This window comes from Elaeis guineensis, chromosome 4 (genome assembly GCF_000442705.2).
Source record: "Elaeis guineensis isolate ETL-2024a chromosome 4, EG11, whole genome shotgun sequence".
Lineage (NCBI taxonomy): Eukaryota > Viridiplantae > Streptophyta > Magnoliopsida > Arecales > Arecaceae > Elaeis > Elaeis guineensis.
The window spans coordinates 1,241,266-1,257,400 of record NC_025996.2 but is presented as its reverse complement, the minus strand read 5'-3'; positions in this window follow the sequence as shown (position 1 = coordinate 1,257,400).

Genomic DNA, 16,135 nt, shown 5'->3' with positions numbered 1-16,135 from the left:
GCACTGCATGAGCCTCGAGGGGAAGGATCGGCCCTTCATGGCCGATGTCGTAGCCAACCTTGAGAGATTTCTCGTGCATTGCAAGGACAGCTATAGCAGCATCTCCAGCACCAGCATCTTCCTCATCTCCATCGATTGAACATGATTTATCCAAAAAAAAAATTCAATCCCTCCCCGCTGTGTAAGCGCGCCAATGCCAACTATTCAAAAAAAATATAAGCACTGATTCAACGAGAAACAACTAAATCAATGAGAGACAATTAACGAAAACTGGTCGAAGGGCAACATTAAGATGGTTCGAAAAGATCAGGGATCAAAAATTACGATTTTGTAGTTTAAGGACTATTTAAAAAAATACGATATATTTTAGGGACTAAAAATATAATTTATTCTTAATTATATTAGGCATTAAATTTTTATACAATTAAAATTTTATATTAATTTTTGATTTTGTATTTTTGTGCTTGATTATTGGGTTTTATTTGTGAATATATAAATTTTATATTTCAATATGAATTAACAAAGCAAGTTTCAGCATGTACGAAAGAATAGTATTAGTTACATATAAAACACAAGTATGTTATGTATGAGTGCTTATTATAAAATATTAATTATATCAAATTAAATATAAAATAATAGATTAACAAATACTTGGATATTAAGTTTTTTTTTGCATAAATTATTATTATATTTTTATATGTGTTTCGAATTCATACCCATGAAAAACATATATTAAAGCCTCACATATATTGAATGATATTCATGAATTGCTAACTTATATATAAAAGTTAAATATCCACTATGTTTGGCTGCCATAATTGGGTACAAAACACGGTGCTAGTTGTATGCCAGACATAAGTATGACCATGTAGGAGAATTTAATATAAAATATTAATTGTATCAAAACTAAATATAAAATAGTAAATTAATAAATAATTAGATTTTTTTACATAAATTATTATTATATTTTAAAAAAATTATATGGATATCTCCATAATTTTAGATCAATTTTACTTATTCTCTCTATATTTTAAAAAAATATCAAACTAATCCTTTTAGTTATCGATGTGTTCTAATATGATCTATCTGTCCATCTCTACTAACAGAAAGATATCACGTGATCATCACATAATATTATTATTTTATAAAATAATAAAAATATCATTATCTCTATCTCTTCCCTTCTTTCTTCTCTCCAATTGATCTCCTCCTCCTCCATTGCGGGATCCCTCTTTCTCTCTCTCCCTTCCTCCTCACTATTTCTTCTCTTTCATCGCGACTCCCTCCACCTCCACTTATTTCTCCATTGTCTCCCCTTCTCCTCCTCCTCACTCTTCCCTCCTCCCTTCTCTCTAATTGATCCTCTTCTTTTCTATCATCGACGTTCCTCTTTTTCTCTTTTTTTTCCTCCTATCCATTTTTCCTCCTTCATGATGGCTCTTTCTACCTCTACTCATTCGTCCATCGCCTCCTCTTCTTCATCCTCTTTCTCCCTCCTCTTCGATTGATCCCCTCCTCTATTATCGACATCTCTCTTTCTTCCTCCTCCATAATAGCTCTCTCCATCTCCACCCATTCCTCTATCATTTTTCCTTCCTCCTCATCCTCCTCCTCTAAGCCATACATAAGCCATCATCCTCCACTGCAGCCCCCTCCTCCTCCTCCTCTTCCTCTTTCTTCTCCAAGTCTATGTATGAGTGAGGGACATTTCTGTCTATTGAGATGAAAAGATAACACCGTTTGTTGATAAATGAATTATTAGATCATATTGAAATATATCGATAATTAGAAGGATTACTTTGACACTTTTTAAAGTACAAGAGGTATAAATAAGATCGGATTAAAATTAAGGAGATATTTTTTATAATTTTTTTTTAAAATTTTTATTGCTTGTTTTATATTGACATCTTTGAGAAAAGACTTATTAAAGCCTCACATGCATTGAATGATTCTTGTAAGTTGCTAAATCATATATGAAAGCTAAATATCCACCATGCTTGGTTGCCATATTGGGTTAGTTGAAATAGACTCAAGCCAACAGAGTCCCACTTTAACCATTTGATTGGTCGAAAGAGGAACTGAATTGAGTCTTTGTTTGTCAATTTAAAAGAATGCGAGAAAAGTTTTACTTCTTTACACCTATTACATAGATAGGAGAGAGGAAGCTCAAACTCCTTGAGAATTCAGGAACAGGTCCTAGAAAATCATAAAAAAATCAAGTATGCCATGAAGGACTAAAATTTTTATTAAATATACTTTTAGAGTTTCAAAGTAATTGAACTTTTCTTAATAGTTTGCTTTCTAATTGAAATTTGTTTTCAATTTTGCCACATCATCAAAGGCCAAAATGGGATGGTTTGTTGCATGGCTTGGAAAAGGAGGCTAGCAATGGAGAAAACAAACAACATGTTCTAGTGTCGTGTTCCAAGTATCAACAAAAGTTTGGCATCTCAACTAGTCAATTCGATTTGAGGGTAGGTAATTTCACTCCTCTTCAAACTCCAATAGTCGTATATTTGATATCAGTTTTCTTAGATAACGCTATTTATGTAAAAATGTGTGTCGCTCTTATTGGTGAAAAAGACTGTCTTGACAGAGATCTTCTTCCTCTTCTTGGACTTTTCCTCTCTCCTCTTCCTACTCACGAGAAGTAGCGTTTTTGTGTGGCATTGTTCTTTTTAATTGTTCAGTGACAAAGCTCTTCTTCTTGAGGTGAAATTTTTATCCTTTTTTTAGTTTACTATCATGTCCATATGGAATGATTGAAAGAGATTACATCAGGGAAGACCATCAAATTCAATTTGGATCTTCCTTTTTGCTCTCTCTGCTTCCATTTGTGTTTGAATTCTCTAAAATCTTTACTGTTGCTCAAATTTTGCTTATTTTGTAATTCATTTATTACATCAAATAAACTTTTCTATCCAAATACTTGATCTCTTTTTGTTTACTCTATTGTGTGTGGGTTATTTTATTTTGTTTGTGCACAGATTTTCACTCAACAATAGCTAAGATAAGTCCTTTTAGATATAGTGATTGAATTTTACTACTTAAAATTTTCAGGAAGAAAAATATGTAATCCCTTTGAAATTTTTTTATTTTTCTTCTATTATTTTTTTATTATAATTGTTCTTTTTTTTTTTTTTCTAATTGTAGATGTGTTAAGACCTATTTTTAGAGGTGGTGCAGCAAGTCTCTGCTAGGTCCTTTGATAAGGAATTGAGGAAGAAGAAGGTGGCCGAGGAGGATGGCGCATTGGAGAGAAAAGCCATAGGGTGGTGCATAAGAGTTAAAAGAGAGGGGCAGGATGGCCATTGTTCAATATATATGAAGATTTAGCCTTCGTCATCCAATCCAATTAAGATGCAATTGAAGTTAGACATTATTGTTAAGGAATCAATGCTCCGGCCTCAACTCCGATGAAAGTTGTCCCCGCCATGCTCGATCGAGTGGCAAGATCTTGAAACTATCTAATGAGCTTATCATGCAGTACTTATAGTTGTTGTAAATAATAGCTTGCTCTTATTTTTCCTTCTACATTGGTTGATATTTTTATATATTGATATATTTATAAATTTTATTTTATAAATCTCTTATTCATTAATATATTTTTGTGCTTTCTTATTTCATGTTTTATATAAATTATCAAAGAATTTTATAACTATTCCACCATTTGATCAATCTCAAGTAATAATTGTAACAAAAAAAAAAAAAATCAAGTTTTGGAACTTTTTGTTTTTTTTTTTTTATCCTCCGTGCACTGTGGGGATATTTTACTAGTTGCCTACTTATACGAAGCCAAAGGAGCCCTCGGTAAATTAGCCGATGTAAAATTGATATATCTTGAATTAATATAAAATTGATATATCTTGAATTGATGTAAATTGAATTAGTTGATGTCGCCGCCAAAGATTGAATCATGAGCCTTTTTGACTATACCATTACGATGATCGACATTGCTTCTACATTCACTGCTATCATTTGATAGGCTTCATTCCTCCCTCCATCTCCCTATAGTGGATTTTTATCTAAGAGTTTAATAAGATGAGGAAGCTCTCTCTCTCTCTTCCATATGGTGGATTTTTATCTAAGAGTTTAATAAAATGAGGAAGATATGTATCTCATTCTTCGTTTCTGTACAGAAAGACTATAACACAACCTGGATGTTGGTATTACTATATTAAGTAATATGTAACAACAATACCCATTCTAGGGACTACTTAGATCAGTTTAATTGTATGTAAGTCACGATTTTAGAATTTCTTAGCGAGTTTAAAAATTTATATAGTCTTTCGTTTCTACTAAGATTAACCAAGAATTCGGCTCTTATCAAAGAAAGAAAATATATAGGGGTTCAACTGGGGGAGCTGGAATGAGCAACTGGTGACTTGATCATTTGGTGGTCAGTGGCCGAGAGGATTATGGCTCAGACGATTCCGTTAGTTGAGAGTCCAGATGTTAGGTCTGCGGTTGTTTTTACTCCTATGATAGTGATTAGGGATCTGTATGATCTATATAGAGAGAAGCGGGTCAGACGGTTTGAGGATGCATGGATTTAGAGACTTGGTGCTCATCCGAAAGTTTGCCTCTTCATTTGGAAGGTGGTGTGGGGTCGATTCCCTATTAGAGATTTGTTGGGGGCCTGGGGGATGGATGTCTCACCCATCTATCCATGTTGTAGGCCGGAAGAGTTGATGGATCACATCCTCTTTTGATGTGCTCAGGTGGTCTGGGTGCAACAACTTGCTAGGCTTCTTTCCATGGTTACCCTTGGCGAACGGTCTGGCCATATCTTCTTGGAAGCTATAAGGCAGAGTACTCGAAGTTCAGGCTACAAGGTTAGAAAGTATTAAGGCAGCTTATATGGATTATTAGATTTGGTTGGCTCAGAACACTAGCCTATTTGAGGTTAAGTGGATGTCAGCGAGATTTGTATTCGAGAGGACCTTTTTTCAGGCTATTGAGATTCTGGAGTTATCGCTGCTTGGGCAGGAGCTGGGACATCTGGGACTCCTCCTCGCGGTTGCAACGCCTCGTAGGGTGTTTAATTTTTGGGAGCCCCCACTTCCGATCTTTCTCAAGATCAAATTTGATGGCAATATGATTGGTGGATATGGAGATGCGGGTTTTGCGATTAAGGGCTTGAATTTCAAATTTATTACGGCGAGCGGGAGCTGTTTCTTTGAGACTACAATTCTGGTAGCTTAGTTACAGACCATTTGGTAGGGTATATCTACGTGAGATTGCGGCTTCGAGCTAATCAGTTGGTATTAGAGGAGGACAACCATGGTGGTCAGTTAGATTCAAAGGTGGTGGAGTACAGCCTCCAATCCGCTCCTTCGTGACATCTAACACATATCGGCAAAGCGTGTCTCTGTCAATGACAGATATGTATATCGAGAGGTAAGTAGCATCGCCTACTGGATGGCGAGTTATGTTGTTGATCATTTAAAATGGATGTTTGGTCTGATGTACCTATTTTATCGATATTTTTTTATGATATATTTTTTATAAATTTTTGGACTGTATTGGTATTCATCTTGTATGTATGATCTATTTTATTAAAAAATATAAAAAATAATTTTGATTAAATTTAATTTATATTATTCGTCACATCATCTGAAAACCTTAGATTCCGGTTGATCACCAGTGAAATCGGCGCGTATCCATCAATAGTAAATGATACTTTTTTTTTTTTTTTTTGGCTTTGTCCTTCTATTATGAAATTAATCTCGATGACATGGGATGTGAGCGTGTGCCAGAAAAGTACCGGGTGAAAGAATCAGTCCTCTCCCACAATTATAAATATGTTGGTTGCTTATTTAGTGTTGGGTCGCCGGGGCCTGGTGGGTCAACAACGCTCATTGTTTATTTTATTACCCGGGATTTTTTCTCCTTACGACCGCTCAGTCTGGAAGACCGATCTCGGCCGTCCGCTTCACAACGTTCTGCATCAAGGAACCAATCCAGCCGTGTCCCCGTAGTTTCCATAAAGTTTCTGATGGGAGAGCATTCTCATGGACGGTCCGGATCCAACGTTGCAGTGACTGATATTCGAAGCCATGTCTTGGTTTTTGGGTAAGAATTACGGAGATTACCATCAATGGAGGCGGTAAAGTATGTCATCTGTCATCAGGAGGGGCAATTTAGCGACGAGACATCGAAGTTTTTCACAGCGGAGGGAGACGTTGGCACTTCCGAAAGCTGACAAAAGTCGAGAAAACCAATTGCGGAAACTCCCGGTAAGATTAGGCCGACTATGACCGCGTGGATCGCCTCGGAAGCCGTTTACGGCCGTCATTGCCTTTTCCGGCTTATTATTATTATTACTTATTATTATTTTTAATTTGGGGAGTAGAATAATGTTCGTATCCAACGGCTCTTCCTTATTTGCAATCCAACCGACCAAAATTATCTTATCCAGCTTCTAGAAATTTTTTTTTTTTGAACCGGAACAACGTCTTTCAGTGTCCGCCATTCTTATCACACAAACGTCCGTAACGAAATAATGATCCAATTATGATGCCCATTCCGATTCAATGTTAATTATATATATATATATATATATATAATGTAAGGAAGGGGGCATAATAATAAAGAGGTGAGAACAATGCATGCAAGAATTGGTGGTATCCTGCAGTGGTTTGATTGCAACGGCTGTGGTATGAGCGCGCGTGAACCGACTAGGTTGGTCCACCAAATAAAAGTTGGATTCAAAAGTCAGCAATAGCCACCCAGGCCAAAATGATGGTCCCAGCCCAACATAAATGACAGGATAAGCTCCACATGCTGGTCTTCTGGGTAGCTTCCAGTCTAGTTCCTGTTTTGTTATTCATTTGAGATCGGTCTCTTAATGAACCTGACTTTGTTCTGACTTATCCATGCTCACATCACTTCAAATGAATGAATTACCTTCAGTTGATGCACTGACGTGTCACTCAAAACTGGCCTTTTGGTCTCGTAAATGATCGATGGTTAAGCTTTCAAGCCCAGATGATGATTGTTCATTTCAATAACATAGGACCGCATTCTTTTTCCAGAAAACTATTGTTCAGACATGCAGACGTGTGGAGTGTCATACAAATATTAAGTGGGCTCATGCATGGCATGATGTGTCGAGTTAGTTTCTTGATGATATTCATTAATAGACAATATGGACCCTAATAATAAATTATATTTATACTGATAGTGCTACAACGAGTTTCATTTTGTGAAATATTTAACCAATTGATCAAATTTATTCAGATTTTATGTATTGTAGGGAAAAACAGAAGGCTTCTGTAACCTCCAAGTTGCTGGGGGCGAGTTCGCTGAAAATGTCATGCTAGTTACCGTATTGCAAAATAAGATGAAAAAAAAAAAAAAAAAACTCAGAGGAAATTATAAGTCAGTCTCGCGCACATGTACATAAATATTCACCGAAGCAAAATAAGAGAGGAGGTGCGTTTATATTATTGAAATAATAAAAGAGTTACCGTATTTAAATACTGCTTCCTGAAGACATCCGAAGCTTTAGTATAAGGCACGGCCGGTTGATAGCTCTTGATATTCTATATTAATTTCTATGCCTCTCATTCATAACCACACTTTCGTTGATCATTAATGCTCAAATTAATATATCTAGCTCAAATTAACAGATATCTAGCTCAACAGATATCTAGCTCAAATTAATATAGCAATATTTATTTCTTAATTACCAAGTATGATCTCAACTATTCCACAAACTCTTAATGAGGTTTAAAGATAGTGCAACGCATAAACAGAAATTAATCCGAATAGAAGAAGTACACCAATTAAGGTATTTAGGATACCAACTGAGGCACTCCTAATCTAATAGGATATGGTGGCCCATGGTTAACAAGAGAGCTTGGATGTGAGAGTAATTAAGTTGATCGGCTTGCAAAGACTCTCATCTTGATTGATTGTTGGAGAATGATGCACATATTGTTCTCTATTGTGGCGCAAATATTTAAAAGAGACTAATAGTTCTGCTGGTTAAATGATAAATATATAGCGAATCATATGGGTTCAATATTTTGGATTTTTCTATCATTTTTTAATTTATTTTTTTAAAAAAAAAAAAAAAAAAAAAAGTCTGGCATCTCCTAATGGGTAGGCTCGAGCTATATATATATGGGAATTTCTAGAGTAATGAAAGGAGTCGCATCATTCAATGATCTCGCAAACCCGTCTGGATGTCTTTTAGATACGTTTCTTGATTGACTATGACTATATATATATATCATCCTGAAGGTCACACCCACTCCAGTGCAGGCAGAAGGCTGTCCGGGTAGACACCATGTATGATGGCGCAAATCCTACATTATATCTGGTCTTCAAGGGGCCGCGTTCATGGTACTCGACATCATATCTGGAATTAACTTAATTTCAGGGGTTTTGACAGAGTAGATCTACCGTTTCTGTTTTGATCACGACATTTGTTCTCTTCTTCTTTAATGCCCAGGATACATGACAAAATGATGAAAATTGTATGGCAAGTTTTGTCTTTAAAGGCGGTGGGATCCTCATGGGTTGGGTTTCTACTCTCTCTCTCTCTCTCTCCCAAATAACTACAGCCTATCTTCGTTTCATTTCCATTCATCCTCTTTGTCTTATCCACTCTCTTTCCTTTCCTTCATCATTGTCTGAGGGGATGTATTGTCTTTCTACTTCGGCGGTTATTGCTAAACATAATATACATTTGATGAGATGGTCAGAGTCAGCTAATCAAAAGCACGGATGGTTTTTCAACGTCTCCGGTTCTGCTGCAGTACCACTTTTTTCAATGTTATGGCTAATATGTTTTTCCTCGGGCTGATCCCTGGCCAAGAGTCATGCGATTATCTCGTATCCATTTCACCCTTAAATTAGCCTTGCTTGCTTTCGAAATATCTCTGCTGCTGCAACATTCATCACCAACTGTTCCTTCACTCCCCATCAGTTCCTTTCGGCAATTTAATTTCACTGTCAAGATAATTCAATCGACTCCACGATTGCGATTTACTATCGATTTTATGAACATAAAATATAATTTACAATGATTGATCGATCTACAATCGACTATCTTCAATCATTGATCGACTTAACTACGACAACTCAATTAATCTTAGACCAATGACGATCGACATATCAGAATTATCAACCGATACTCATTCGAATTTCTATGACTACTACCGACATACGATCGACATACCATTATTATCGATATATAGTTGGCTCATCTAAATTACCAGCACATAAAGCACATAATGACCAAAATATGATCAATAGTAGTAGGTATAACCACTCATCTTACGATCACATAATGCCGGAACGTACGGAACCCATATGTCTAACCGTTACGGACGGTTACCAACTACTCGTCTATAAAAGGATGTAAATGAACAGCATTTGGTAAGGCAATTTTGGACTGATACTCTTTATTTTTAAAATTCTATCTGTTTTCACCACTCCCACTGACTTAAGTATCGGAGGGTCTCTGCCGAATACAACTCCGATCAGTGCGGATTTTTTTTGCAGGTGCTCTTCTCCGGTGACGACGCAACAGGAGATTGGACGCAACAGATTAGCACACCAGATAGGGGGCAGAATATGAGTAACCATGGCTAAGATCAAAGCTCAGCATTCAACAGGATCTGCGAGACAATCTTCCTGCCAGGAAGATATTCCTCTCCTCCCCCATTGGCAGAGCCCAGCTCTTTACATCCTGTAGTTACTACGGACGCACAAATTGCTGCCTTAATACAGCAAATGAAGGTGTTAACGGAGGCAGTTCACAGCCTCTAACAGCAACAAATATAACAGCATCAGCGATCGTCGGTGGAGGAGCCGGTGGCTCATTTAGTGCCGTCTAGGCACAACCGCCATCCCTCATGGTGTTCACCCTCTTTGTCTCCAGAACGACGGCCGTCTCGACATTCTCATCGAATCGAACAATCGCGTTCTCGACATTCTCACCACACCGCCCATCCTTCACGATGATCTCCTTCTCCTTTCCATGTACATAATATCAAGAAGGAGAAAAGGTCGTGTGAACCTCCTCCTTCTCCATCCTCAAATTTTTCAGGGGACTTTACCCTCGGATTATCCTAGCAACGGCAGTTCGACGACTACAAACGTAAATTCAAGGAGATCGACTGCTAACTTATCCGACTTCAGGTGAAAGGTTGAAAATCTTCAGACGACTACGACTTCCACACTGTCCATCTCTCTCTCAATGCATTTTAGATGAGCCGATTCTGTCTTGATTCAAGATACCACAGATGGAGCCATATGACGGCTTCACCGATCCAATTAATCATTTGAAGAGCTATAAAGCTCTTATGATGATCCAGGAGGCAACTGACATGCTCCTATGCATTGGCTTTCTGGTGACTATATGGAAGGCTGCTCGAGCCTGGTATTCTGAACTGCAGCCAGGAGCATAAACTCCTTCGAGCAGCTCGAACATTCTTTCATGGCCCATTTCATCACCAACCAAAAGGTGCCGTGGACCTTAGATAATCTCTTCTCCATCAAGCAAGGTGAAACAGAGACATTGAGAGATTTTATGGCTTGCTCCAACACGGCCACACTTGAGGTCAAGGATCTCAATGAAGATATGGCTATATCGGCCATGAAGAGAGGTCTGAGGAGATCCAGATTTACTTATTTCTAGATAAGACTCTCCTCCAGACTTATGCTGAACTCTTGGAGCACGCATACAAGTATATCCGTACGGATGAGGGCGCTTCTGACCTGCACCAAATAGAAGAAAAAAGTCAGAAAAAGAAGCAGAAGAAAAGTGAAGTCTCGACCGAACCAAGTCGGTCAACTACTAATAAGTGAGTTTCACCTCGATGACGAATCTAAAGCCAAACAACTATGGTAGGTATGACTCTTATACTTCTCTTTATGCTCTCCGTATGCAGATCTTGATGGAGATAGAAGGAGAAGAGTATCTTCGACATCCCCCACCGATGAAAGTGCTATCAAAAATTATGACAGGAATAAGTACTGTCGATTTCATCGTGATCACGGATATGATACCGAGTAATGCATCCAACTCAGAGATGAAATAGAGGCCCTGATTCGACGTGGCTACCTCAAAAAATTTCGACGAGATCGTCCAACTCAACCTCCCACCGACCAACAGCTTCAGCCATAAGCTGAGAAAATGATTAACAATCGGCCAACGACGGGAGTAATCAATATGATCTCTGGGCGACCGAAGGACCAAGGGGCAACTTCCGAAGAAGAGTCGATGAAGAATTGATGACTTGATAATATAATTTCTTTTTCGAAAGATGATGTTTGGAAAATATAAATTTTTTATGATGATGCTGTTGTTGTCTCAATGACGATAGCAAATTATGATATAAAAGAAATTTTAGTTGATAATGAAAGCTCAATTGATGTTCTTTTTTATTCGATTTTTTTTCGAATGCGACTACCGATTGACCAACTCAAAAGAGTCTCGATGCAGTTATCGTAAAGAAAAAATTACTCTTCCTTTGACTGCAGGAACAGATCCACAATAAAGTATTGTTCTCCTGACATTCACAGTCGTTCGAGTTTCGTCGGCTTACAACGCCATATTTAGACGGCCTAGACTTAATTCTCTGAAAGCAGTAGTTTCAACATACCATTTACTAGTCCGATTCTCAACAAGAAATTGAGTTGGAGAAATACATGGAGATTAACAACTTGCTCGACGTTGCTTCCTGACTCCATAGAGAATAATCAATCTGAAGACTCTTTGTCCGTTGATAAATTGGACTAAAAAAAAAATGAAGAAAGAGTGAGCCAGCTGAGCAACTGGTTTCCATCTCATTAAAAGAAGAAGATCCTGAGAAGACAGTCCAAATTGGATCGTAGTTATCTGATCCAAAGCAATAACAACTGATAAATCTACTAAAAATAAATGTCAAAATTTTTGCTTGGTCCATAATGGATATACTAGGAATTCCTCTGAAAGTAATAACCCATCGGTTGAACATTGATTCTAAAGTTAGGCCGATGAGATAAAAGAAAAGATCTTTTGCTTCTGAAAGGTAGAAGGTCATCGGCGAAGAAGTCGACAAGCTCCTCGCAGCTGGCTTCTTCAGAGAAGCTAATTATCTCGATTGGCTCGCCAATGTAGTGATGGTGAAAAAAGTCAATAAAAAATGAAGAATCTGCATCGACTATACAAATTTAAATGAAGCTTGTCCAAAGGACAGTTTTTTTTTGCTAAAGATCAACCAACTAGTTGATGCGACTTTGGAACACTGACTCTTAAGCTTCATGGATATCTTTGCGGGCTATAATCAGATTCAGATGGTATCCGAAGATGAAGAGCACACTACCTTCATAACCAATAAAGGCATCTACTATTACAAAGTAATATCGTTCGGTTTAAAAAATATCGGAGTAACTTATCAACGGCTAGTCAACAAAATATTCAAAGTATAAATTGGATGAAATATGAAAGTTTACGTGGATGATATGCTGGTAAAAAATCTTTAAACTTTTGATCATGTTCGAAATTTGGAGAAAGCCTTTGGCATACTTCGACGACATCAAATGAAATTGAATCCGACTAAGTGTTTATTCAGAGTAACTTTTAAAAAATTTCTTGAATTTCTTGTGTCACAATGAAAAATTGAATTCAATTCTGAAAAAATAAAGGTTATTATCAATATGAAGTATCCAAGTTCTAAAAAAGAGATACAACAACTTAATGGAAGGATCGCCGTACTTAGTCGATTCATCTCAAGGTCGGCAGAAAGATGCTTGCTCTTCTTCAAGACCTTGAGATAAGTAAAAGAATTCACATGGTCAAAAAAATACCGACAATCTTTCAAAAATTTAAAAAGATATCTGACATCTCCACCATTGCTTACAAAATCTAAGGTCAGAAAATTTTGTATCTCTATTTGGCAACTTTGACAGAAGCAGCAGTTAGCTCGGTACTCGTCCAGAAGGATAAAAATTGAATTCAACGATCAATTTACTACACCAGCAAGATGCTTCATAATGCTGAAATAAGATATTCAAGGGTGAAGAAGATGATCTACACTCTAATCATATCATCACAGCAACTTCGCCTATACCTTCAAGCATATCCCATTATTGTCTTGACAGATCAGCCATTGAAGGTGATTTTATACCGACTTGATACTTCAGATCGAATGGCAAAGTAGATAATAAAATTTAGTGAGTTTGATATTTAATATCGTCTATGTCCATTGATAAAGGCACAAGTTTTGATCGATTTCATCGTCAAATGTACCATACCTGACAATAATCTTGAGGATGAATCCAATAATAAAATAAAGCAAGTTGAAACTTTCGAGTCTGACTTAACATTGGTGTGGGTGCTATATATTGATGGAGCATTCAACGCACAAGGTGGTGGAGCCGGCCTCATCCTCATCAATTTCGAAGGAATTGTAACCGAATATGCCCTTCGATTTAATTTTAAAGCTTCAAATAATCAAGCTGAATATGAAGCTCTCCTTGCCGATTGAAGATTGCTAAGGAACTTGACATAGATAATCTGAAGGTCTTCACCGACTCACGGTTGATTACGGATAAGTCAAGGACGAGTTTGAAGTTCAAGATTCTGTTATGATGAAGTATCTTCAGAAGGTGAAAGATCTTACATCGATTTTAAAATATTTTGAGATCTCTTATATTTCAAAAATAGAGAATGCTCAAGTCGACACACTTTCTCGACTTGCAACAACTTCATTCAACTCGCTAGGTCGGACATTCATCAAATGTCTTGAACAGTCGAGCATTGATAAAGTCAAAGAAGTACTATAAGTCAATGATGAGCCAAACTGGATGGACCTGATCATCCAGTACATGTCTAATAAAACTCTATCTGCAGATCCTTCAAAAGCCAAACGACTAAGATAAATGGCCTCACAATATATTTTAATAAATGGACAACTCTATAAAAAGTCATTCTCTCTTCTCTTACTGAAATGTTTGAGACTAACAGATGCTGACTATGCACTCCAAGAAGTTCATGAAGAGATTTATGAAAATCACTTGGGGATAAATTTTTAACTTATAAAGTTCTATGACAGGTATATTATTGGTCCACCATGAAGAAAGATACAGCTGAACTTGTCCGAAGATGTGAACCATGTCAGAAGTATGCTAATATACAACATCAATCGGCCAGTCAGCTGACATCAATTGTTGCACCATGGCCCTTCACACAATGAGAAATCGACATACTCGGTCTTTTTCCTCCGGTATCTGGTCAAAGAAAATTCATAATAGTTGCCATTGATTACTTCACCAAATAGGTGTAGACCGAATTTTTGGTACGGATCACTAAAAGTAAGATGAAAGATTTCGTTCAGAAATCAATCATATGCAGATTTGGTTTACCACACACCATCATCACCGATAATGATCGATAATTCAATAATCAGAACTTTAAAGAGTTTTGTGCGAAATTTTATATTACGCACAAACTCACATCAGTTGGCTATTCACAATCTAACGATGAGGTAGAGATAACAAACCGAACAATCATACATGATCTCAAGATCAGACTGAACGAAGCTAAAGACCTCTAGATGAAAAAATTATATCCGATCTTATGGGCATATCGGACAACTCCTCGCATACCGACGAAAAAATCGCCATTCAACCTAGCCTATGGAATAGAGGCGATGATTCCACTTGAGATCGGATTACCATCAGCAAGAGTGGAACAGTATAATGAGCCGAGCAATTCAGAATGTCAGAGAGTCGATTTAGACTTACTTTCGAAAATCCGACTGCAAGCTCAAGTTCGAATGGCAGCATATCGACAGAGAGTGGCCCGATATTATAATTCAAAAGTCAAGCTGAAGGTCTTCCGTACATGAGACCTGGTCTTAAGAAAAGCAAAAATTTTAAAATCTCTGGATCAGAAAAAATTGTTTCCAAATTGGGAAGGACCTTATAGAATAACTGAGATACTTCGATCGGATGCATATCAGCTAAAAACTCTTGATGGAATAACTATTCCTCAGACTTGGAATGCCAACAATTTGAAGGTGTATTATCAATAAAGTTGTTCATATGTACAATATTCAGAATGAAACATTAAAATTCAGAATCATGAAAGTTTCAATCAACTACGTCTACAAAATGACATTAGGCCTGTAAATAATCAGTCAATTTTTACTGACTACATTCTGATTTTTTACTGTAAAAATTGACTGATGGATTATATCTTGGTTTTTCACTGAAAAAACTGACTTAGTCGTAGAACCATTCATGCCGACTTAATTTTAGCTAAGCAGAACATTATGCTGACTCGACTCTGGTTGAGTAAAAAATGCGCTGACTTGACTATGATCAGTCGAAGGATATTCGACTTACCACCGTCTATTAAATATCTAAATATATCTATTTGACTATGGTCAATCAAGGATATTCGGTTTATCACCATCTATCAAATGTCTAAGTACCTAAAAGGTATACAAAGTATGTCAACTGACATCCGACTAACGGATAAATTCTACTACAGTTATTACTGAACATCCAACTCACCGATGGATAATCAGTTGTTCGACTGTGATTTTACGATATTGAAAATATAAATATAAAAAGAGAGTCTGTACTTAGAAAATTTTTTTGTTCATTCATTGAAAAGAAGATTACAAAATTGGACTCAAGGTCCGATTATAAAATTTATCTGATTACAAAAAGAAAAAAAAATATTACATCGATCACCAGTCGATTTTTTCATCACCTTGCTCCAGCACATCTTCGGTAGTTGGAGCAGATCTTGGTACAGTCAGTGTATCTCCTTCAGCCGATGCAACACCCTCTTCAGTAGCCTCTTCTCCCGAACTAAGAGAAACGATGCTGCTCAAGTCTAAGTTCGGATACAATTTCTGACCATATCTCGACCGTCCTCGTATCTGACATAGTAGAAAGTGAATCCATCCTCGAGAATCTCCTCTTTGAATTCTTTCGAATCCTTGAAGTTCTCAATAGCCTGACTCAGGGCACCTTTCACTGACTCAACTTCAGCCTTCACGGAGGACGACTCAGCATCGGCCAGTGCCAACCTCTCCATGGTGGCCCGATGCCTTCTACGCTCCGCTTTCAGCTCCTCAATACATCCATCCCTCTCTCTAAAGCTGATTGATGGTGTGCTTCT